General features: G+C 41.0%; 1 protein-coding gene across 1 annotated transcript in view; it reads right to left on the bottom strand.

Moving 5' to 3' along the window:
- Nucleotides 1-23,346, bottom strand: part of LPIN2 (lipin 2) — an 89,003-nt gene extending 65,657 nt beyond the window's left edge. The window contains exon 1 of the mRNA XM_037018314.2: nt 23,014-23,346. The gene's annotated coding sequence lies outside the window, so the exon portion shown is untranslated. The remainder of the gene's footprint in view (nt 1-23,013) is intronic.
- Nucleotides 23,347-24,136: the final 790 nt, after the last annotated feature.

The raw sequence follows: 24,136 nt of genomic DNA, 5'->3' as shown, positions 1-24,136 counted from the left end.
CTGGATGGGAGATAGCATGTTCAGCACTGTAAATCATGGGCAAATTATAAACTACTCTCATACTACTAAATATTAACATTGTAATATTAATGTGTAATTACATAACAAAAAATTTAACTTCAGGAGTGTGACAGTAGGACATTGTAAAACTCAAAACATTCATGGTATTTCCTTTTCAGCTCTCAGTAAGCCATCATATAGTTAACTCCAAGTGCATTTTTCTAAAAATTTAAACACACAACACACATGGACAAAATACAGTTTTTAATTAGAATACACTATTTGATTCAAACCATAGGACTGTGCTGTTCATTTACAATAACCATTGGCCATATGTGACTATACTTGCAATGCAGCTAGTAGCAACAGAAATATGTTGTGGGAGTGAAATAACACACTTAGAGTGAAAGCAGAATGTGAAATAATCTCAATTTTTTATATATACATTACATGCTGAAGTAATATTTTGGATATATTAAGTTAAATAAGATATATTCTTAAAATTATTTCACCTGTTTTCTTTTTACTTTTTAATGTTACTATTAAATTCAAAATTACATACATGGCTCCATTGTATTTCCATCCGACAGACTACTTTAGGCCCTGAGACAATCTTGACAGCAAGGAGGGAAAGACATTCAGTCAAAGTTCTATTAATGAACCTCTGAAGGTGACAGGATGATTCAAGGATGGATATCACTCCAAAGTCCAAATACAATAATCCCATAAAAGTAGTTAATTCATCAACAATATACTAGCTGATCTTCATATATTTATTGATGTTCACTTTATTAAACCTTTTTCTCTACCTCTAAACATCACAAAAAAACAAAATTTCCAAGTGTTTGACCAAGTAATAGCAGTTGGTAATGCTTATTACAGAAATATACCACCTGATATACAATAAAAATGTCAAATGGCAGAATTAAAAACAAAGTTCACCAAAACCAAAATGGAAAATTTTATCTTACATTCAATATAGTACAGTGCTTGTTGCCCAGCCTACCAGATATTAATGTGAGCCTGGAGTTCACCAAGTGCCCATAGGCGCTTATAATCTAATATATGTCACGTACACAGATCTCCTCCTTCACAAGTGACATTTCTTGATCTAAGTATTACGCAATGTATAAAAATTTAAACCTCTTTCTCCATGTCCTACTGCAGTTCCAGGTTCCTGGCAGTAGACGACAGGAAGACTGATACTGCAGCGCTGCCAGTGGGAAAAAAATGGAAAAAGAAACGAGCGGTCAGAAGAAGGGAAAGCAAGTTGGAGAGAGATTAAGGAGGAACTACGTAAGATGAGGAAGGGGGAAGAAAAGGAAATAAAAATGGGAAGAGAAGAGGAAATATGCAGGTAGTAGGACAGAAGGGGAAAACTATGCAGGAGGGTGTATAAAGGGATGAAGATAGAAAAAAGGAGAAGAACTTCATCCCTTTTAAATGTGAGGAAACTGAGGCCCAGAGAGAGGCCAGGCAATTAGCCAGAGGTCACCCTCTGTAGGCACATGATTTCTGGTTTGGTGTTTTTTGTTTTTTTTCCCATGATGTCAGGTTGAGACCATGAGAGAAAGTGCTAGGAGTAGGGGGCTGGAAATGGACAGGAAAGAGGGAGAAAGAAATGCCTAACAAGAGAAGAGAGGTGAGATCCACAGGATGGCAGGTATGAACTTTGTTCCAGCACCCTTCACCTCAAAGGCCCCTTTTGCAACAAGCAGGCCCCAGGCCAGGTTCTTCTCTTTCCAGCTAGTCTTAGTATTGTTTCACAGCTTCGATCGATGACTCACAGAACGTTCTGACTGCAAGGGAGAACCACCATGGGCCCACACAGAGGGTGAGCTTATCTTTGAAACATCTGTTTTGCCAAGAGAAACATACCTAGAGCACCTTCCTCCCTCCATAACCTGTGATCTCCTGACCCTCCAACCTGCTACTCCACATTCTGGCTCCAGCCCATCACTTGAGTGATGGTACTTTGTGGACTTAGTCAATAAAAGTTAAAATCGCAACCAAAAATTCTTTATCGTACATATGATTTTTCAAAGTAAAATGCTGCTGTATTGTCAAATTTTTTTCTCTGCAGACATATAAGAATTGTTGAATATTGAGAAAAACTACTTTTTACTTTTGCGTAGCACCAAAAAAATGAAAATGGGTGGAAATCATTAAGTCTTTTTTCCAAGACTTAAATCTTTCAAGAAAAGAGGCTAGTTTAGGGGAAACAAAGCTAAAATGCTTGTCAGGAGAATTTTGTTCAGATTCCACAGCTGATAATGACGTTAGTAAAATATACACCTTCCTTCTCCTCCCCCACCACCCCACTAATCCCATAAGTATATGAGCCCAGGTATAAATGGTTTGTAAAGAAGAGTTATTTAAAACTTCCTAACCTGAAATTTGCTTAGCTGAAGTTGGGTTCAATATAATACCTTTACGCCACAAATTATCCTGATTTTAACACAAAGCATGAAAATCATCTATTCCCTCCAGTGGTGATTCTATTGAATAGCAACATATTTCTACTCAACCAATGAAGAGGTGAGAAAACTAAAAAGTTTTAACTAGTAAAGAATCATGATGAAAACATTTCTTAATGCTTCAGTTACTAAAAATTCACAATCTTCACCATAATTATTCTATAGCTAAGGAATTGACTCATTTATTTCTGCATTTTTAAGGCCACTCATTGACAAAGAGACCCAAACACAAAAGGACTGCAACCTACATGAAACAGAGTTCCTTGAGCCAAATGGCTCTCTCACCATCTACACTGACTCATATTGTTTTTCTTCCCATATCTGGAATTACTTATAACTCAGTGCTACCTATGAAAAAAATCCAAAAGGACTGATGTTTTCCTCAAAACCAAGAGAAAATTCCTCAATTGACCACTTTGATGTTTTTCAAACTGTAGTTTAACTGCTTACTAAATAAAGGCTATCTAGTTTACTCTAGTTTCAGTGTTTTATTATATCCTCACACAATCCCCTAAACTCTCAACAGGATGGCTAGTGACTGATTTGCTCTGTGAAAGAATGTATAATAAATGCAGAGGTCTTTCTAGGAACAGAGGAGAAAAACGGGGTCTCCTGAGGCCCAGAGCTCATGGTGACTCTCCCAAAGACAGCTTTCTTAAAGACATATTTTACCTTAAAATTCAACACATTTTGCATTCTATTCTGATAGCATCCATCTTTTAATATAAAAATGACTAACTGGTCAAAGTTTTCTTATACTAATTTCAAGGGTTAGTGTGTCACATTCACTGTATGGCCTAGAATATCCTCAGTGTGCACATCCCAATTTAAGAAGTTTGGGACTAAACAACCTACAAAGCCTAATAACACTTCTTACACTAATGTCCAATATGCTGAGACCAGAGAGATAATACTAAGAGTTAATCTGACTGCAGCCATCAAAGTGTATCTGTTTGATCATCAAGAAAGTAAAGCTGAACAGCCCAATTAAGGATCAGAAGATTGATTGCTTACACTGGGTCAAAAATTCTGGACAGCACTTCCAATAAGAGAAAGCCAAAACAAGTGGGAATCCTCTGCCCTGCTCAGAACCCCCTGGGAGGCTGCCTCACTGGGTGTGTGCGAATGTGTGTCCTGTTAATCACAACTATTAAATGTTTGTCTTTTGCTTTCTTCAATCTACATATACCTCTTTTTTATTTCCCAAACCATTTCCCCATTCCCCAAGACCCATCCAACTGAGGTCCATCTTTCAGTGTACTTGTATAAACAGTATGAATCTAATTCATATTCCACAATTAACCAAAATAAGACTAACATGGGACACAAGAACCTTTGGGGTATAGGGAATGGTCTTAAGGTAAAAAGTATTGGATCCTCCACCCTCAGACTGTACCCTACACTGGGTCCAAATCAGACCAGCCTACTGTATCTTCCCTAGTGTATTCCCTTCTTCCAAGTACTAGTGTAAAACTGCTTGGTCACACTGATGCTCTATCTACTCTATTTAACATGAATGTTATCTTTTATATTAATCACCTCTGAAGGCTACAGATATGCCACCATCCAGCAGTTTATTAGTACTCCTCTTTTTTTTCTGAAAGATCTTTAAATTAAACTTAGGTGCTATCCAGAATAAAAATTAGCATCATTACCATGTGGTCACAACTCTTCAGTAGTATAAAAACAGATAATGACTCATCTTTCCTGATTCACCAGATATTGCTCTGAGTGACTTCTGGCTATTTCCCAAAACTTAACCTACCTTGATAAGATCTTCCACGATTCAGCATTTTGAGACTCTGAAAGCAATTTAAAAAGGGGTGTTCCAAAATGTTTTTAGAATGACAGTATCATTGAAATGCATATATTGCTACTAAAGTGGGCAGTGTGCACTGGCCTGTGTAAGATTTTAGTCATATTCCTCCAGTTGTATTTTTTTGTTAGGAGTACCAACAGTGCCTTATTATCCATTTGTAAGTAATGGAGCACAAAACTGAAGAACATGAGGTAATTATATCTTATGGGTAAACTTTATACTTATTAAAAACCTGTTGCATCTGTTATTTAAATAGTAATACTTTTCATCATGAATTTTATCTATAAATTATCATTACCTATCACCCTGATGTAATAGCCACTGTGAGGCTACAGGAAAGGAATGACAACTTGTTCCCATTCCAGGAGAGAAAGTATGTATGTATTGGATATCCCAGAACTACAGACTTACATCCTGTTCCCCTCTTCCCCACCATCACTCACAGAAAGCATCATTTGGTTTTACAGAGATCTTGTGCAAGCACCAACTTCTCTAACTCTGCTAAAAACTCCAAAGCTGACTGTAAACTTTTTCATGAGACGTACAGATTTAATACTTCATGAACATGCACCCTTCACTTTTGGAGGCTTGTATTTCTTTAAGCCTAACTGAAATTCGAAGGAATATTAGTGAGCTATAGTAAATCATTTCAGAACACCATCAGAATGCCAAGTCATTCGCCTGTAACCCTTCAGTGCCATGATGAAATCAAGACAGTGCTACCTTCTGGCTAAAAGCAAACTTCTGCTGCATAAACAATGCGACCAACCTCACATACTACAGCAGTCATCTTTTAATGACTCTTTAGACAGAGAAGGATCTCCCTGATTAGTGGCAGTATACTAATAATAATTTTAAAAGGAAACAAGGAGAAACAATTACACAAGTACCAATCCATCAACTTACTAACTGATGTCATAAAAGTGATCAGGAGAACACTTATAACACACACTCGGGTTTTTTTTTCCCCAAAGACTTACATTTTATTTTTTATATTTTATTTTTTTATTTTGGTATCATTAATCTACAATTACATGAAGGACATTATGTTTACGAGGCTCCCACCTTCACCAAGTCCGCCCCACGTACCCCTTCACAGTCACTGTCCATTAACGTAGTAAGATGCTGTAAAATCACTACTTGTCTTCTCTGTGTTGCAAAGCCCTCCCCCCCCACATGCTATACATGCTAATCGTAATGCCCCTTTGTTTATTTCCTGCCCTTATCCCTCCCTTCCTACCCATCCTCCCCAGTCCCTTTCCCTTTGGTAACTATTAGTCCATTCTTGGGTTCTGTGATTCTGCTGCTGTTTTGTTCCTTCAGTTTTCCTTTGTTCTTATACTCCATATTATGAGTGAAATCATTTGGTACTTGTCTTTCTCCGCCTGGCTTATTTCACTGAGCATAATACCCTCTAGTTCCATCCACGTTGTTGCAAATGGTAGGATATGTTTTTTTCTTATGGCTGAGTAATATTTCATTGAGTATATGTACCACATCTTCTTTATCCAGTCATCTACTGATGGACATTTAGGTTGCTTTCATATCTTGGCTATTGTAAATAGTGCAGCGATAAAAATAGGGGTGCAACTGTCTTTTTCAAACTGGAGTGCTGCATTCTTAGGGTAAATTCCTAGAAGTGGAATTTCTGGGTCAAATGGTACTTTTATTTTGAGCATTTTGAGGAACCTCCATACTGCTTCCCACAATGGTTGAACTAATTTACATCCCCACCAGCAGTGTAGGAGGGTTCCCCTTTCTCCACAACCTTGCCAACATTTGTTGTTGTTTGTCTTTTGGATGGTAGCCATCCTTACTGGTGTGAGGTGATATCTCATTGTGGTTTTAATTTGCATTTCTCTGATGACAAGTGATGTGAAGCATCTTTTTATGTGTCTGTTGGCCATCTGAATTTCTTCTTCAGAGAACTGTCTATTCAGCTCCTCTGCCCATTCTTTAATTGGATTATTGCTTTTTGTTTGTTGAGGTGTGTGAGCTCTTTATATATTTTGGATGTCAACCCTTTACTGGATCTGTCATTTATGAATATATTCTCCCATACTGTAGGATACCTTTTTGTTCTATTCATGGTGTCCTTTGCTGTACAGAAGCTTTTCAGCTTGATATAGTCCCACTTGTTCATTTTTGCCATAGTTTCCCTTGCCCAGGGAGATATGTTCAAGAAGAGGTCACTCATGTTTATGTCTAAGAGATTTTTGCCTATGTTTTTTTCTAAGAGTTTTATGGTTTCATGACTTACATTCAAGTCTTTGATCCATTTCGAATTTGCTTTTGTGTATGGGGTTAGACAGTGATCCAGTTTCACTCTCTTACATGTAGCTGTCCAGTTTTGCCAGCACCATCTGTTGAAGAGACTGTCATTTTCCCATTGTATGTCCATGGCCCCTTTATCGAATATTAGTTGACCATATATATTTGGGTTAATGTTTGGAGTCTCTATTCTGTTCCATTCGTCTGTGGCTCTGTTCTTGTGCCAGTACCAAATTGTCTTGATTACTGTGGCTTTGTAGTAGAGCTTGAAGTTGGGGAGTGAGATCTCCCCTACTTTATTCTTCCTTCTCAGGATTGCTTTCACTATTCAGGGTCTTTGGTGTTTCCATATGAATTTTTGAACTATTTGTTCCAGTTCATTGAAGAATGCTGTTGGTAATATGATAGGGATTGCATCAAATCTGTATATTGTTTTGGGCAGGATGACCATTTTGACAATATTAATTCTTCCTAGCCAGGAGCATGGGATGAGTTTCCATTTATTAGTGACCTCTTTAATTTCTCTTAAGAGTGTCTTATAGTTTTCAGGGTATAGGTCTTTCACTTCTTTGGTTAGGTTTATTCCTAGGTATTTTATTCTTTTTGATGCTGTTGTGAATGGAACTGTTTTCCTGATTTCTCTTTCTATTAGTTCATTGTTAGTGTATAGGAAAGCCACAGATTTCTGTGTGTTAATTTTGTATCCTGCAACTTTGCTGAATTCCGATATTAGCTCTAGTAGTTTTGGAGTGGAGTCTTTAGGGTTTTTATGTACAATATCATGTCATCTGCAAATAGTGACAGTTTAACTTCTTCTTTACCAATCTGGATTCCTTGTATTTCTTTGTTTTGTCTAATTGCCATGGCTAGAACCTCTAGTACTATGTTGAATAACAGTGGGGAGAGTGGGCATCCCTGTCTTGTTCCCGATCGCAGAGGAAAAGCTTTCAGTTTCTCGCTGTTCAGTATGATGTTGGCTATGGGTTTTTTATGAGGTACTTGCCCTCTATTATACCCATTTTGTTGAGAGTTTTTATCATGAATGGATGTTGAATTTTGTCGAATGCTTTTTCAGCATCTATGGAGATGATCATGTGGTTTTTGTCTTTCTTTTTGTTGATGTGGTGGATGATGTTGATGGATTTTCGGATGTTGTACCATCCTTGCATCCATGGGATGATTCCCACTTGGTCATGGTGTATGATCCTTTTGATGTATTTTTGAATTTGGTTTGCTAATATTTTGTTGAGTATTTTTGCATCTACATACATCAGGGTTATTGGTCTGTAGTTTTCTTTTTTGGTGGGGTCTTTGCCTGGTTTTGGTATTAGGGTGATGTTGGCTTCATAGAATGAATTTGGGTGTATTCCCCCCTCTTCTATTTTTTGGAAAACTTTAAGGAGAATGGGTATTATGTCTTCTCTGTATGTCTGATAAAATTCTGAGGTAAATACGTCTGGCCCGAGGGTTTTTTTCTTGGGTAGTTCTTTGATTACTGCTTCAATTTTGTTGCTGGTAATTGGTCTGTTTAGATTTTCTGTTTCTTTCTGGGTCAGTCTTGGAAGGTTGTATTTTTCTAGGAAGTTGTCCATTTATCCTAGATTTCCCAGCTTCTTAGCATATAGGTTTTCATAGTACTCTCTAATAATTCTTTGTATTTCTGTAGGGTCCGTCGTGATTTTTCCTTTCTCGTTTCTGATTCTGTTGATGTATGTTGACTGTCTTTTTCTCTTAATAAGTCTGGCTAGAGGCTTATCTATTTTGTTTATTTTCTCAAAGAACCAGCTCTTGGTTTCATTGATTTTTGCTTTTGTTTTATTCTTCTCAATTTATTTCTTCTCTGATCTTTATTATGTCCCTCTTTTTGCTGACTTTAGGCCTTATTCTTGTTTTTCCAATTTCGATAATTGTGTCTTTCAACTATTCATTTGGGATTGTTCTTCCTTCTTTAAATATGCCTGGATTGCTATATATTTTCCTCTTAAGACTGCTTTCGCTGCATTCCACAGAAGTTGGGGCTTTGTGTTGTTGTTGTCATTTGTTTCCATATATTGCTTGATCTCTATTTTGATTTGGTCGTTGATCCATTGATTATTTAGGAGCATGTTGTTAGGCCTCCATGTGTTTGTGAGCCTTTTTGCTTTCTTTGTACAATTTATTTCTAGTTTTATACCTTTGTGGTCTGAGAAGTTGGTTGGTAGAATTTCGATCTTTTTGAATTTACTGAGGCTTTTTTTTATGGCCTAGTACGGCCATATTCTGGAGAATGTTCCATGTGCACTTGAGAAGAATGTGTATCCTGTTTGCTTTTGGGTGTAGAGTTCTATAGATGTCTATTAGGTCCATCTGTTCTAGTGTGTTGTTCAGTGCTTCTGTGTCCTTACTTATTTTCTGTCTGGTGGATCTGTCCTTTGGAGTGAGTGGTGTGTTGAAGTCTCCCAAAATGAATGCATTGCATTCTATTTCCTCCTTTAATTCTGTTAATATTTGTTTCACATATGTTGGTGCTCCTGTATTGGGTGCATATATATTTATAATGGTTATATCCTCTTGTTGGACTGAGCCCTTAATCATTCCTTCTTTATCTCTTGTTACTTTTTGTTTTGAAGTCTATTTTGTCGGATACTAGTATTGTCACACCTACTTTTTTCTCCCTGTTGTTTGCATGAAATATCTTCTTCCATCCCTTGACTTTTAATCTGTGCATGTCTTTGGGTTTGAGGTAAGTCTTTTGTAAGCAGCATATAGACGGGTCTTGCTTTTTTATCCATTCTATTATTCTGTGTCTTTTGATTGGTGCATTCAGTCCATTTACATTTAGGGTGATTATTGAAAGATATGTACTTATGTCATTGCAGGCGTTAAGTTTGTGGTTACCAAAGGTTCAAGGTTAGCTTCTTTACTATTTTACTGTCTAACTTAACTCGCTTATTGAGCTATTATAAACACTGTCTGATAATTCTTTATTTCTCTCCCTTCTTATTCCTCCTCCTCCCTTCTTCGTATGTTGGGTGTTTTGATCTGTGCTCTTTTTAGGAGTGCTCCCATCTAGAGCAGTCCCTCTAAGATGCCCTGTAGAGGTGGTTTGTGGGAGGCAAATTCCCTCAGCTTTTGCTTGTCTGGGAATTGTTCAATCCTTCCTTCATATTTAAATGATAATCGTGCTGGATACAGTATTCTTGGTTTGAGGCCCTTCTGTTTCATTGCATTAAATATATCATGCCATTCTCTTCTGGCCTGTAAGGTTTCTGTTGAAAAGTCTGATGATGGCCTGATGGGTTTTCCTTTGTAGGTGACCTTTTTTCTCTCTCTGGCTGCCTTTAATACTCTGTCCTTGTCTTTGATCTTTGCCATTTTAATTATTATGTGTCTTGGTGTTGCCCTCCTTGGGCCCCTTGTCATGGGAGTTCTGTGTGCCTCTGTGGTCTTAGAGGCCATTTCCTCCCCTAGTTTGGGGAAGTTTTCAGCAATTACTTCTTCAAAGACACTTTCTATCCCTTTTTCTCGATCTTCTTCTTCTGGTACTCCTATGAAGTGAATATTGTTCCGTTTCGTTGGTCACACAGTTCTCTTAATATTCTTTCATTCCTGGAGATCCTTTTCTCTCTCTCTGCATCAGCTTCTCTGCATTCCTCCTCTCTGATTTCTAGTCCATTAATGGTCTCTTGCATCCTGTCCATTCTGCTTTGAAGTCCTTCCAGAGATTGTTTTATTTCTGTATTCTCCCTCCTTAGTTCTTGCATATTTCTCTGCAAGTCCATCAGCATGGTTATGACTTTTGTTTTGAATTCTTTTTGAGGAAGATTGGTTAAATCTATCTCCCCAGATTCCTTCTCAGGGGAAGATGTAGAAGATGTCTGGGTTAGTCTTGTCTGGATCAAATTTTTTGCCTTTTCATGTTTATAGATTTAGTGGTATGCTATTGACTCCTCTGTCAGCTGGGAGAGTCAAGACTCTTTCCACTTGCTCCTGGCCTTTCTTTACTGGGACAATGGCGACCCCTAGTGGCTTGTGTTGGGCAACTGTGTGTAGACTGGGTCTCTGTATCTTGCCCGGCCACTATGGAGGAAGCTCCCTTGCTGTGGGCATGGCCAGCCTCAGGCTGCTACTCTGCTATGGCGGGACACTGGAGGGGAAATGGACGGGGGGCTGTTTGGCTATTTACCACCGTGAGGGGTCTCATAGCTGTTGCCCAGGGGGTTACTGCGCCCGGAGTTTCCTGGGATTCCCAGCTGCTGGGCTAAGTGTCCCGGGATGCTTCCGTCCAGCTGTGGGGTCCCTGTCCCTTTAAGACTTTCAAAAAGCACTCGCTTTTCCTTGTCCCAGGGGCGCCTGCTGCATGGACCTGCTTACAGGTCTTACTGTCCTGTTTCCCTAGTTTCCAGCACCCCATGCACACAGTGTGTCTGTGCTCTGGTGTGGATGGCTAGAGCTGGGTGTTTAGCAGTCCTGGGCTCCCTCCTCTCCCTCCCCGCTCCGACTCCTCTCCTCTCGCTGGGAGCTGGGGTGAGGGGCGCTCGAGTCCCGCCGGGCTGCGGCTTGTATCTTACCCCCTTCGCCAGGTGCTGGGTTCTCGCGGGTGTGGATGTAGTCTGGCTTGTCCTCTGTCTTCTAGTCTCTCTTTTAGGGATAGTTGTATTTGTTGTATTTTCAAAAATATATATGTTTTTTGGAGGAGATTCCCACTGTCCTACTCACGCTGCCATCTTGGCTCTGCCTCCACACACTCAGTTTTTATCACCACCTCCAATCTCTGTTGCATTTAACTCTCAGGAATGCAGCCCTTAGTTTCCCAGAGGGAAGTCTTTTAGATCAGAAAGCAAATTTACTTATCTACTCTTTTCTTTTGAATTGCCTGGGACTATCCATCTCAGTTAAATAGAACCTGAGGACGATGAAGCCAAGAAGAGATGAGAAGGTTTGTGCAGCCGGGTAGGTCCCACTCCCAACTCCAGTAGAGGGTCCTGGGGAAACTGGGAGAGGCTGTGGAGATGGGTGAGTCTCTTCCACCCATGCCAATTAAAACACAGCTTGGACTTCATGCCCTGCTTTACTGTGCACACTATCTAATGAAATCCCACTGGAATTTTCAGAAAGGTTAGGAGAGGGACCTCCCTTTCACAGCTCTGGGAGGACATTTAGGTGGATGAAGGGAGAAGCTGTGGAGATAGTCACCATCATCAATTGCATCATTGCTGTCAGCACCACCCATCATTCCAGTTTGAGCTGCATCTTATTTACATTTGCTTCATGAAACAAATGTCAGGTAAGGCTGTGCCAGTGTGTTATCACAAGGTGATCTGCACCCTGAACCACTTCAACAAGGACTTCCAAGAGCAAGAGCACCTCAGTGAGGCAACTTTTGGTATGTTGGATTTTTCACTTACTGATTTGTTTAAAAGCATGTCCACTGTGAGGTGCCAGGCACTATTCTATTCTGGACTGGATAAGCAGTGAACTTGGCTGATGAAATACTTGCCCTCACAGCATTTAGATTCTAATGGAGGGAGAGAGACAACAAATAAAACATATAATTCTAGACTGGGATAACTGATATGAAGGAAATTAAACAGTGATACTGCCAGCAAGTAAGAGAGGAAGGGCAGAAGGGGGCTACTTCAGGCAAAGGGACTGGGAAACAGAAACAATAAAACAGATGACAGAATTTTAAAAACAAATTTCAAGAAGGCTCACATCTAAAAAAGAAACAATACCATTAAGATGGGAGATAAGAGCATCAAAACCTGCCTGTTCATGTTCATGTAACTAAAGCTTCACCAGGCCTGAGTGTCTCAGGATTTACTTTCTCACAAGGCACTGCTACTGTTTTTTTCTCTATAGTCATTTTGCTAACCTTTATTTTAGAAACAAGTAGAAAATACAATGATTCAGATATTAAGTTATTAAAGACTTGGGAAAGCAGAAATTTTAGTAGTCACACAGGTCTGAACAAAATCTCCAGCTGTACTCTAAAAATTACTTTCTGAGATTTCTTTTCTGATCTTCAGTAAAGATAGATGTGACTAAAACCATCTTTAAAAATATTGTGGTAACCAGACATTCTGTTAAGCACAAAGATGTCACACATTTCATGTTCATTCCCTCCTGATACTATTAGTTGAACTGCATCCCCCCAAATAAGCTGAAGTTCTATCCCTTAATACCTCAGAATGTGACCTTGTTTGGATACGGGATGCTTACAGAGGTAACCGAGTTAAAGTGAGGTCATTAGGGTGGGCCCTAAACTAGTATGACTGTGTGGATAAAGTGAAGGTTCCTGTGGCCAGGATTCTCACCAGGCCCTGGTAGGCTAGCTCACTACACACATGTGGGCAATGCATTACTACTGACTCTATATAGAAAGCCCTGCCCAGTGCTCTGGACAACATGGTGGCACAGCTGCAAGGCTGCAGGAGAGCAGAGCAGAGGTTGGAGGGGTGGCAGTGCCGAGGACAGAGGCCTAGAGGACGGCTGTGCGGGCAGAGAAGACCCCAGAGGCAGAGACTGGCTTGCTGCATGCAGACTTACTCTGAGTGGGCAATATTTTAGTGTTGACCTGACACAGTGGAAATAAAGTTGGGTATAACTCTTTCACCCCAAGACCGTTCTACTGTCATTTCTTTGGTCACAATGAATCCATAGTCTCTCTCTCACACACACACACACACAGGATGGCTGCATGAAGATGAAGGTAGAATTCAGGGTGTAGCATCTACAAGCTAAGAAGTGCTGCTGATGGCCAGCTAACCACCAGAGCCTAGGAGAGGCATGAACAGATTGTCCTTGCATCCCTCAGAAGGAACCAGCCCTGCTGGTACCTTGATTTCAGACTTCGAGCCTCCAGAACTGAGAGACAATAAATTTCTGTTGTTTAAACCACCCAGTTGCGGTACTTTGTTACAGTAGCCCTAGCAAATTATTACACTTCCTAACATAACAGTAAAGAAATAAAAAAGGGGCAACTCTAATAAATACTATGAGAATGGTTTGAGGGATTGACAGAAAATGAAAGAAGTTTTTGAAGAAAGAAGAATAGATGGATAAAAAAAAGGACCACAATATGCTCAAAATAAAAGCCCATATTGGTGGAAGTATGCCAGAAAAACATGTCAACTACAAGAAAATTTCCCAGACTCAAAGATATGATATTCCAAATTGAAAGTTCCCACCAAGTGTCCAGCACAAAAGAAGGAGAGCTACCAGTTCTGGTGTGGGCTCCACCAAAGGCAGTCATGACAGAAACATGACAGCAGATAATTTTAGGACTCTGTGGTTTCTTTAGGGAGAAGGATCTGAAGTCATCACTTGGGCTTGGCTACACAGGGCAGGATGCACATCTCCAGAGATAACTGCACCCCAGTCCTGGCCACCTCCCAAACGCTTCATGAAGATACAGCTGCACATGATTCTGCTTGTGGGGTAAAGCTTCACAAGGCCTGAGCAGCACCCACAACATTCTCCAGGTGTTTTTATGCCCTTCTAACCTACAGAGACTGGTAACATAGCTGCATGCTAACCAGGTGAGAGTGTACAAAACAAGGCCAGGGGAGTGCAGGCTCACTGTGAAGCAAAGTGAAGAGAGTGCCTCCGGATCTTCCAGTTAACTTCCTGACTATGAGTGGTCCAGGGACCCAGGATGCACATCACAAATGAAGGCACTTCATCAAGAGATGAGGAATTGAGGAGAGACTTTAAAAAATGATAAAGTAAGGCAACTAAAAGCAACTTGGGAGAAAGGGAAGTACAGAAAGGGTGAAGGAGAGTGAGAAAGAAACACAAATTATAAAGCTTGAGACTTCTCAAATAAAACAATTTCTCAAGAATTCAAAATTCTAAAGGAAAACTTTCCATTCCAGCATCCTATAGCCAGCCTACCAATTAAGCTTGAGGCTAGAATAAACTTCAAGACATGTAAAAGTCTCACAGAATTGACCCTCCATGAACTCCTCAAAACACTACAGGAGTATGTGCCCACCAAAATGAGGAAATAGGACCCAACAGGTGAGACATGAATGGGACTCAGGTGAGGTACTGACTATCTGAGGAAGAGTTTAGTAGTTCTGGCAGAAACTGGGGGCTGGGATATCTGACTGGTACTGAGAAACAAGCCAACAAAAAACCCCGGAGAAAACAAAAGTTTAAACTGATGAAGAAAAAATCATGGCACATGCTTAGTTTTGAATGATAGCCATGAAAATATTAATACTGAATACTGAGAAAGTAAAAATGAAGATGCAATTATATTGGGAGAATAGAAGGAAAAGTGTGTGAGGAGGGTTATGTAAGAGAGAAACCCCTCACCTTGCATAATGGAAATCTATAGAGAAAATGTCTAAAATTGAAAAACCAAACTACAGGAGTATTAAGCACACAGACATGGAATTAAATCCCAGAAGAAACAGGTTAAAAAGTTAAAAGTAGTTGCTCATAGGAAGCAGTAATTGGTAGTGAGGAAGAGACTGGGTTTTTTCATATACCTCAAAGTAGTATTTGAATCTTTAAACTACATATACAAAACCATATACTTGAAATTTTTAAGGATGAAAAAAACTATTATGTGATGCAGTCTTATGAAAAAGAATCCTATTTATAGGAATGAACACTACCAGGGAAAAGAAAAAAATAAACACCAAGCAAATACGAGCACAGTGGGCTTTGCTGTGTTCTGCTTTTAATTAGGAAAAGTTCTTTTCCAACTCTAGCATCAGCACTGAGCTTCAGGTGTGTCTCATTAACAAGAAAAAACAAATGAACCAGGAAAATTAAATATAGCCAAGTTCCTATTAAGTTATCTAGTTCATTCACTTGGAGCAGAGAATTGTGCTAACACAAAAGCCCTTTTCCAATCTGTAGCGAGGATACCAGTAAAAGATTTAGCCATCATTTAAAGGATGGTATTCAGAATATTAAAAAAAAAAATCAGCCACTATAATAACACAGGTATATTAGTATTTTCAACCACTAGAGAATAAAATCTCATGTACTTTTATAATCTAAAGAAATTTTTATGAAAATCAACTATTAGAGTTTATAGAAGAAAATTAGAGACTTTATGAACTCGTCAGCAACAGAACTTCCTTTTAGTTACGCATTCACCTGCACTACACACAGTATAGAAGACGTGCCTGGACAACAGAATTCATACAGAGATGAAATGATGATAAAAATCACAAGGCTTAAACTTACAAGCATATGCAATGCATAAGACATATACAAAATTGTTTATCTACCAAAGTATATATTCTATTTTGGTACTATAAAGATAAAAGTTCTGGATCAAGGAAGAAATTTTAAGCAAGCACATGAATATCTTTCAACTAAACATCACATTCTCATGCTAAAAATATAAGCACAAAAGCTCTCTCCAAGATACTTCCTTTGGCTCACTTTCACTCACTCATGCAGTACTCCCTTCTTAATCCCTACCTACCCCCATTTCATAAAACCAGACCCACGTAACCCAGGGGTTATGGAGTACACTTCTCAAATCAGTAGTCAAAATTATCAGGGAAAATCCTTGGAGAAGGTATCAAGTTGGATAACAACACACCATGTCTCAAGTCCAACTGAGCCATTTCTCCTTCCCAACACTAAACAGAATCACCTTCCTCTACAAGACTAAAAGCTACTTCAGGGCATGAGGGTTCGCCTGTTGCCCCTGTGTCTCTGGGCACTGGTCTATAGTCTGGTTAGAGCACCCAGCCTGCTACCCTGCCTCTGGACCACAGTATGTGAGTTCACATGTAGCCAGCTACACGTAGCTGGAGGTTCCAATGACCTTCCCCTTAGGTTTGATTAATTTGCTGGAGTGGCTCACAGAACTCAGGAAAACACTTAACCTTTACCAGTGTAATAAAGGATACTGCGAAGGATACAATTTAATAGCCTGATGAAGAGAAACATAGAGCAAGGTCCCAAATAATGGAGCATGGAGCTTCTGCCCTCCTGGAGCCTGGGGCCTGGCTTGGTGGTGTGTGGACGTACTCTGGTTCCCAAAGCGTGGAAGCTCTCTTTTGGACAGGAAAACAGGATGCAAAAAGGGCAAAACACTCTTCTCTTAAGGGCTTCAAGTCATAGATGACTCTGTCATTGGCCCTTGGCTGATTCAACCTGCAACTCCTCTGCTCTCTCCCCTCTAAGGGGTTGGGGGATCCTAGGGGCTGAAAGTTCCCACCCTCTAATCACAGGTTGTTCTCCCCAAGAAACCAGTCTGCCCTGATTTGGGTGTGGTCCAAAAAACTCATAACATAACAAAACATACATTTCACTTACAGGGCTCTGAAGCACGTTAAGTAACTGTGGATGAAGTCCTAATATATATTTCTTACAAATCCTTTTATCAGTCAAACACCAAGTCTCTAGTACAGCTGGACACATCTATCATATCAGAACCAATAAATGTCACATCATAATGCACTAAATAAATAAAAACCACAATGGCCATTGCACAATTCCACTATTTATTCAGAGGTATAAAAAAAGTCTTTTAGGTAGATTTAAATTCCAAATTAACCAATGGTGTTTTTGTCTATAATTACAGTTCTTTCTACAAAATAAGAAAACACCTTACTACAGATTTAAAAACAGAAGTTTAAATCTATTACCTTTCAATTTTATTTCAGAAATCGGTGAATGCAGAAATTCAGTCATTAAATAAGTTATTTGGTACCATATGCCTACTTTTTCTTGTGGTAATATCACTACTTCCAGCCTTAGAATTTCTGAGACTTGCCTCATCCCTCAGTTTCTCTTCTTCATTTATTAATTATTTAGCTAAAATCATCAAAACCAAGTAACTTTCAAACCTAGATAAGAGTACGCCCCCTCTTTGTTAGTATCTTTTATCACTTTCTTCAACTTTTCAAATCCATGTCCCTTTTACACTCCCTATGTTACTTAAAAGTTCAACTAAATTAACAAGGACCAAAACAGTTAAAAATTAGAATGGGAGAAAGCATATCAGACCTTCAAAGTTTCCAATGCACTGCAAATAGCAGGTCTCTACAGCCCTTCCAGCTCAGTCTACTTTAGCTCTTTCTGCACCTCAACCTATGGAGGTCTGACCCTTCCTGTTTCCCCTCCATAGCTACTTTTAAAATCAACAGATCCTCTGTCCCCATGACCACAACCCAGAGATGCCCATGTTTAAAAATTCCTTCCTCTTGTCAAATCCTTTCTCTAGAATCCAACACACCTTTAAGACTAGCTTCTAATTACTTCCGTTCAACACACTCTACCCTACTCCTCCCCTTAGTTCAACACTTATAGAAAGCAAAGGAAGCCCACTGTTGTTGCCCAAGGTCACAGGGAGTGTCTAAAAATTAAGGAGACAAGTTATTTGCAAACAGAGATCACAAAGTAATACAATATCAACTCACTGGAAGGACTATGCCTCCTACAGTTGGAGTTAATCTAGGAAGGTGAGTGTTGAAGAAAATGTTTATGTTTGCGGCAGGAAGAGATTGTAGGGAGAAAACACAGTTGAGATAACTGACCTGAGAAATTTCAATTTGCTAATAGGTAAGAATGAATCATTGAAGACTCTTGAACAGGAAAGAGAAAAAAGATGCTTGGAGTTTAAACAGTTTAGAATTTATAAATCCCTTTAAATTGTATTTGTACTCTACCTGGTCGAAAATAATAAAAATTTGAGGCAGTTCAAACAAATATATATATTACTGCCAGTAAAACTAGAATTTCCAGAGTATCTCACCTGGCTTTAGTACATCTGCATATCAACAGGAGCTCAAGAGTGGAGAGAAGTTTGGCTTTAGTACATTAGCATCATTCCTGAGGGGTGGAGAGAAGTTCATTTCCATATCAATGGGTAATTACCTGGGCAAGGAGGGCTTATCAGTAGCCAAGAGGTGAGGAGAGGGCCGGTTTTGCTACTGCTGGAGCAGGAAAGAGAGAAGGCCCGAGGCTGCAGTTTGTAAGCAATAAATGGATTTTAAACTTTATTTCTCCCTTTGACTGATTTTGGTTTTTAGAGCTGTTGTGCCCAGGATTTCCTTTCCCCCGACTTACAATTATTATTAAACAATAAAATTAAGGGAATTCTTACAAAAAGTAAATAAGGATATGAATGAAATAAACGCAACAGACTCAGTAGTCGCTGTTCATAAAATTAACTACAGAAGACTTTCTGAACAGTTGAAGTATACCAAAAAGACGGGTAAGGGCAATCCACCAGCTACCAGAACATCTTAAGATGTGTATGCTTTTCTGTGAGCCAATGTTTCTTCAGCAAAAAAGCAGAAAGCCTGATTTGGAAGGTTCATGTTGAAAATACACAACACTACTGGTTCATATAAACAGTTCTAAATTCAAAGAACAAAAAAATAGGCACTGCATTCAAAACAGATTTTTAAAAGATCATTTTCTAGGAGCTCCCCACTTTTCAAATACATTTATGTAGCCTCTCACATTACACATTTGACCTTTATAATCTAAAAGCAATTTTGAGAGATCTTACTTTTGGAAATTAAGATGACCAACAGGCACATGAAAAGATGCTCCACATCACTAATCATCAGGGAAATGCAAATTAAAACCACAATGAGATGTCACCTGAAATGAGTTAGGATGGCCAACATCCAAAAGACAACAACAAATGCTGGTGAGGATGCAAAAAAGGGGAACCCTCCTACACTGCTGGTGGGAATGTAAATCGGTTCAACCGTTGTGGAAGGCAATACAGAGGTTCCTCAAAACACTAAAAATATAAATACCATTTGACCCAGGAATTCCACTCTTAGGAACTTACCAGAAGAAAACAAGTTCCCTGATTTGAAAAGACATATGCACCCCCATGTTTATCGCTGTACTATTTACAACAGCCAAGATACAGAAGCAACTTAAGTGTTCATCAACAGATGAATGGATAAAGATATGGTATATATACACAATGGAATATTACTCAGGCATAAAAAGAAAACAAACCCTAACATTTGCAACAACACAGATGGAGCTAGAGGGTATTATGCTCAGTGAAATAAGCCAGGCGGAGAAAGACAAGTACCAAATGATTTCATTCATTTGTGGAGTATTAAAACAAAGCAAAACTGAAGGAACAAAATAGCAGCAGACTCACAGACTCTGGGAAGGGACTAGTGATTACCAAAGGGGAGGCGGTTCAGGGAAGAAGGGGCACTATCATTCACAATCACAATATAGGTAGGTCACAGGGAAGGCAGTACAGCATGGAGAAGACTCCAGCATCTTACTATGCTGATAGTGACTGTAAATGGGGTGGGGTGAGGTGAGGACTTGATAATATGTGTGAATATTGAAACCACAATGTTGTTCTTGTGAAACTTTCGTAAGATTTTATATCAATGATAATAAATAAATAAAGATCTTACTTCTGACAATCATATAAAATAAACCACCTAGTCTTTCAGTCATGCCCTTTTTGTACAGAGGTGAAAAGAAGGTAAGGAAAGAAGTTGATGACATTAAATGTTCTTTTTTAACTTCAATGATCTCTGGCTCCATTTGCCCTCATTTCTAAGTAACAATTTTAATACCAATCTAAATGGATAAATAGGACCACCAAAACTTAGCATTCAAAGGCCTTAGAAGATAATCATTGAGTCACTATGTTGTATATCTGAAACCTATACAGTGTGTATGTATATTGTATATAGTGCATTTATAGTGTATTCCAATAAAAAATAAATACAAGCAAAAAGTTTGGAGGAAAAAAGAATCTAAACTGCAGTGAATAAAATAAGAAAAAATGCATCTTTATTACCACTCTAACTCTAAAAGTCACATTAAGGGTTTATCTTGCATTGCAAGCACAGTTTGTCCCCTAAAGAATTTTTCCTAAATTTTTGACTGAAAATTTAGAGCAGAATCATTGAATCATACGCAAACTTTCTGTCGTCAGTCAAGGGATACCAGGGTGAGAACAGCCTGGCTGAAGTGGCTGCTTCATCTGGACCCAGGAGGTGAGCAACTTTCCCTCACATGTTTGTCTTGAGGAGTATAGCACCACACACAAGGGTTCAGTGTTAGTAATCTTGAATTACTAAAATAAAGAATCCACTGACGATAGGCAAGGTGGATTCCAAAAAGCACAGCTAATGGCTAGCAAAGTCACCAAGAACACTTCTTATTCAAATGTCTTCTGATAGAGCCATAAAGCTTGCTGCTCCAGCCTGCAATAAGTTATCTTCAAAATCTTAGTAAGACATACTTTTTATATAGGATTTTGACAACTGGAGGCTCTGCCTACCGACTTGTGAGTTGTTTCATCATGAAGAAGGTAAATGATAGGTCAGAAAACTGGGGCTCAGCCAGAAGTATTACTTATAAAAATGAAGGGAAAAAAACAGATAAAAACCTTTCAAAATAAAGGTCCCAAACCACTGCCTAGAGATTGATGGTCAATATGTACACACGCACAAACCCATACACAGTGACAGCCACTGGGGTCGGAGCTAAAGGTAAAGGACTTAAATGAAGGAGGACTGATTTAGGTCAGACTTAAAAGAAAAACTTCGAGACAGGTTGCTAAGCACCCAAGAGAGGTAGCTGAACCTCCTAAGACAAAGCTTCCAGCTAAGCTACACGAGGAAATATGTATACATAGAAGCATACTCAGAGGAAATAGATGTTGACACAGAAAACAAAGCTATATTTAAACTAAACATTGCAAAACGTTCAGTGCAATGCTCATCAGCTTAGTTCAACCTTTTACCACCTCTAATGTGTGGGATCACCAAGATTATTCACCGAAAGCTCACAATTCAGGAAAGCTGAGTGAACTCACTGAGGCAGTGACACCAGCTCACGGGTCACTGGTAAGGACAGCTGCCTGCTGCTTCCTACCTTTATTCAGTAGACTGCATCTGGTACCAGGCAGGCTACCAGAGTGTGGCCTTCAAAGACCCTCAGTATTGTGCAAAAGACAGTTCAGTCAGTAAACAAAAATTACAATACAGGGTGGTGAGTATCCTTACTGCTACATTCTGGTAGCAATTCACAAAGCGCCAGCTGACTCTATTTGCTCCTTAACCAGTGGCTTTACCAGACAGTTCAATGGTTTTCAAAGGCTCCTATTTCCTCTTAAACACGAAGCTTCCCTGTTGGTTCTCAACTGTGCCATCAAATAACAAAACAGAACCTAACCCGTTTCGTTTCTAACATTTTACGGCCACCTCTACCAACACCAGGGCATGGAGAGACTTTGGTGTGAAATACCACGATCAACTGCACGTTTAGTTGGAGGGCAGAAGCTAGCCACACTGTCCAAGGCTCTTTCACACGTGGCCTTGGCCCGTTGCTACCTATACCCTGGCTGGGTACCGCCTGAGGCCGACGGCCCTTCAGGGAAAGTGGGGACCCCGCGCTGGGGAGCTGGCCCACGCCACCGAGTCATTCCCCCGTACCTAGGTAGGGGCTCTGCAGCACCTGCCACACTTTACATTCTCTAGCCAGTCAAAATCATCAAGATCGGACCATCACCACATTAAACCATTTTGGGCCACTAAATAATTTGTGACTATTTCAAAGTATGTTTCAAAACTGACCTCGCATTATCAGAGCATTGCGAACTAGCCAAGCCAAGTTTTAACAAACAGTTAACACCCAGCATCTCTCCTGGCAAAGAGCTTCAACAGGGCCTGCCTGCCTTGACATCAAAGCAGGAGGCTCTTTGTCAGTTATAAACATAAATAAAGGCATGGAAAAACGATCCTCAAATGTGTATTTGAAATCAGTCTAGCGGCTCGTTAAGTAATCCTTCAGAGAGCATTTTCAAAAATTCAGAGTTCCAGCACTTTCTGAAAGGCAGAGTGACTTCTGGTCCTATTTTTAGTAAATAAGCCTTCAAAATGTCATCCTAAATTTTCAATGGGAACAGTCCATTCGGACGAGGGGAGAGAACGGTGACCCGCCGGGGCTAAAAGTTGAGAGAAGCCGTCGGTAAGCACCGTAACCTTAACACGCTGGGCCCTACGATTTGCGAAGAGGGGCTTTGAGGAGAGAGAAACTACTCATGCAGGACCGGTCTACACCTGAGGCGGCGGCGCCGGTTTCGCCCGAGCGAGGAGAAGCGGCCGGCGCCGCGCGGCCCCGGATCACGTGCCTCGGGCGCCCCCTCCCCCAGGGCCGGCGGCGGGCTGGAGCTGCGGCCTCCGGCGCCGCTGCGCTCGCCGCCCCGGCCTCAGCTCGCGCCTCCACGCCGAAGCCCGGTGAGCGGGGCCTGAGGGGCCCATCGGCTCGGGAAGCGCCGGGAGCCGCCGCATCTCTCGGACTCCGCACGACGCCCCCTCAGGTTCGCCCTCTCGGCTCGAGCCCGCCCACGCGCAGTGGCGCGCGCGGGGGCGCAGGCAGGGGTGGCTCGGCCCGCGCTGACTGGAGACCCCGCCTCCCGGGGGCTCGGACATGCGGCGCCTGCCGCGGGGGCGCGAGGACCCCGGCCCAGTACCCACTTACCTGCGGCTCCGCTCTGAACCCGCGCCGGCGCCCGCGGGCTGCCGAAGGGAGGCGGCGGCTGAACGGCGGGTTCGCGGGCGGCCGAGGGGGTGGGGCCGGCCGGCGAGGCGCGCGGAGCCCGGGAGCCCACCGCAGCCGCCGCCGCCGCTGCCTCGGGAGCTGCCTGGGCCGCAGCTGAGCCGGGCGGCCCTCATGAATGGGACGCGGCGGCGGCGGCGGCGGCGGCCGAGCTGCGGGCGGGCAGCGCACAAGCCCCTCCCCGGCCACGTGACGCCTCGCTCCGCCACCGCCTCCAGGGCCGCGGCTCCCGCGCCAACCCACCGGGCCGCGGCCGTCGCCTGGCCTCTGTGGTACTTGCTGCAGACCTTGAGTTACGTTTCTTAAAAAAAAAAAAACTTTCTGCGGGTTCCCGTGGCAACCCTGCGGCGCGTCACGTGGAACTTAGAACCTATGGCCATAAACAAATATTGAAGGGCAAAAAAGTTGTATGCATGAATGTTTTATAATCCACTTTTGGTCACCAGTACTGTGTCTGTTTGGCTACTTTCCTCTCTTTCCACGTCCCCATTTCCTTTTAAAAATACAGCTTTTAAGAAGCGGATTGTCAGTGTGTGCACCACCGTTGCACACTGGTTTTTATCTTTTTGCCACCTATTCTATTTAAAGTTATGAATGGAAGTGCATGTGTCACTTCCAAATGCCTGTTAACTTCTCAGTATGCACTCTGGATGATCATGTAAATAACATTGAGGACATTAAAAAATAGCCATTTGTGTAAATGTCCTGCGATGAACCCAGCCACAGCGCAGTTGGTGTGTGGTGTGACTACACCGGGCTGGGACCCAGGAAACTGGCTCCCAATCACAGCCCCCTCACCCCCCACCACCCCTTCTGGTTCTACAAAGGAACAGGGCAACCACTTCCTCACCCAAGTTCCTTCGGCGTTTCTCTAGCATTCAGCCAAACTTTAGGTTCTACAAAGAAAGGGTAGGCTCTCTGGCCCAAGCACACTAGGAATTTTCCTCTTTTCTATGCCTTTCAATCTGGCTTCACAAGAGAAATAAAAATTTTTAAAGACAAGGTCTGCAATTACCCCTCCATATTTCAAAGCACTTTTCTCCGC

The sequence above is a fragment of the Manis javanica genome, chromosome 9 (assembly GCF_040802235.1).
Source record: "Manis javanica isolate MJ-LG chromosome 9, MJ_LKY, whole genome shotgun sequence".
NCBI classification, from domain to species: domain Eukaryota; kingdom Metazoa; phylum Chordata; class Mammalia; order Pholidota; family Manidae; genus Manis; species Manis javanica.
The sequence above is the reverse complement of the archived record's forward strand: the minus strand, read 5'-3'. Positions and strand labels throughout refer to the sequence as shown.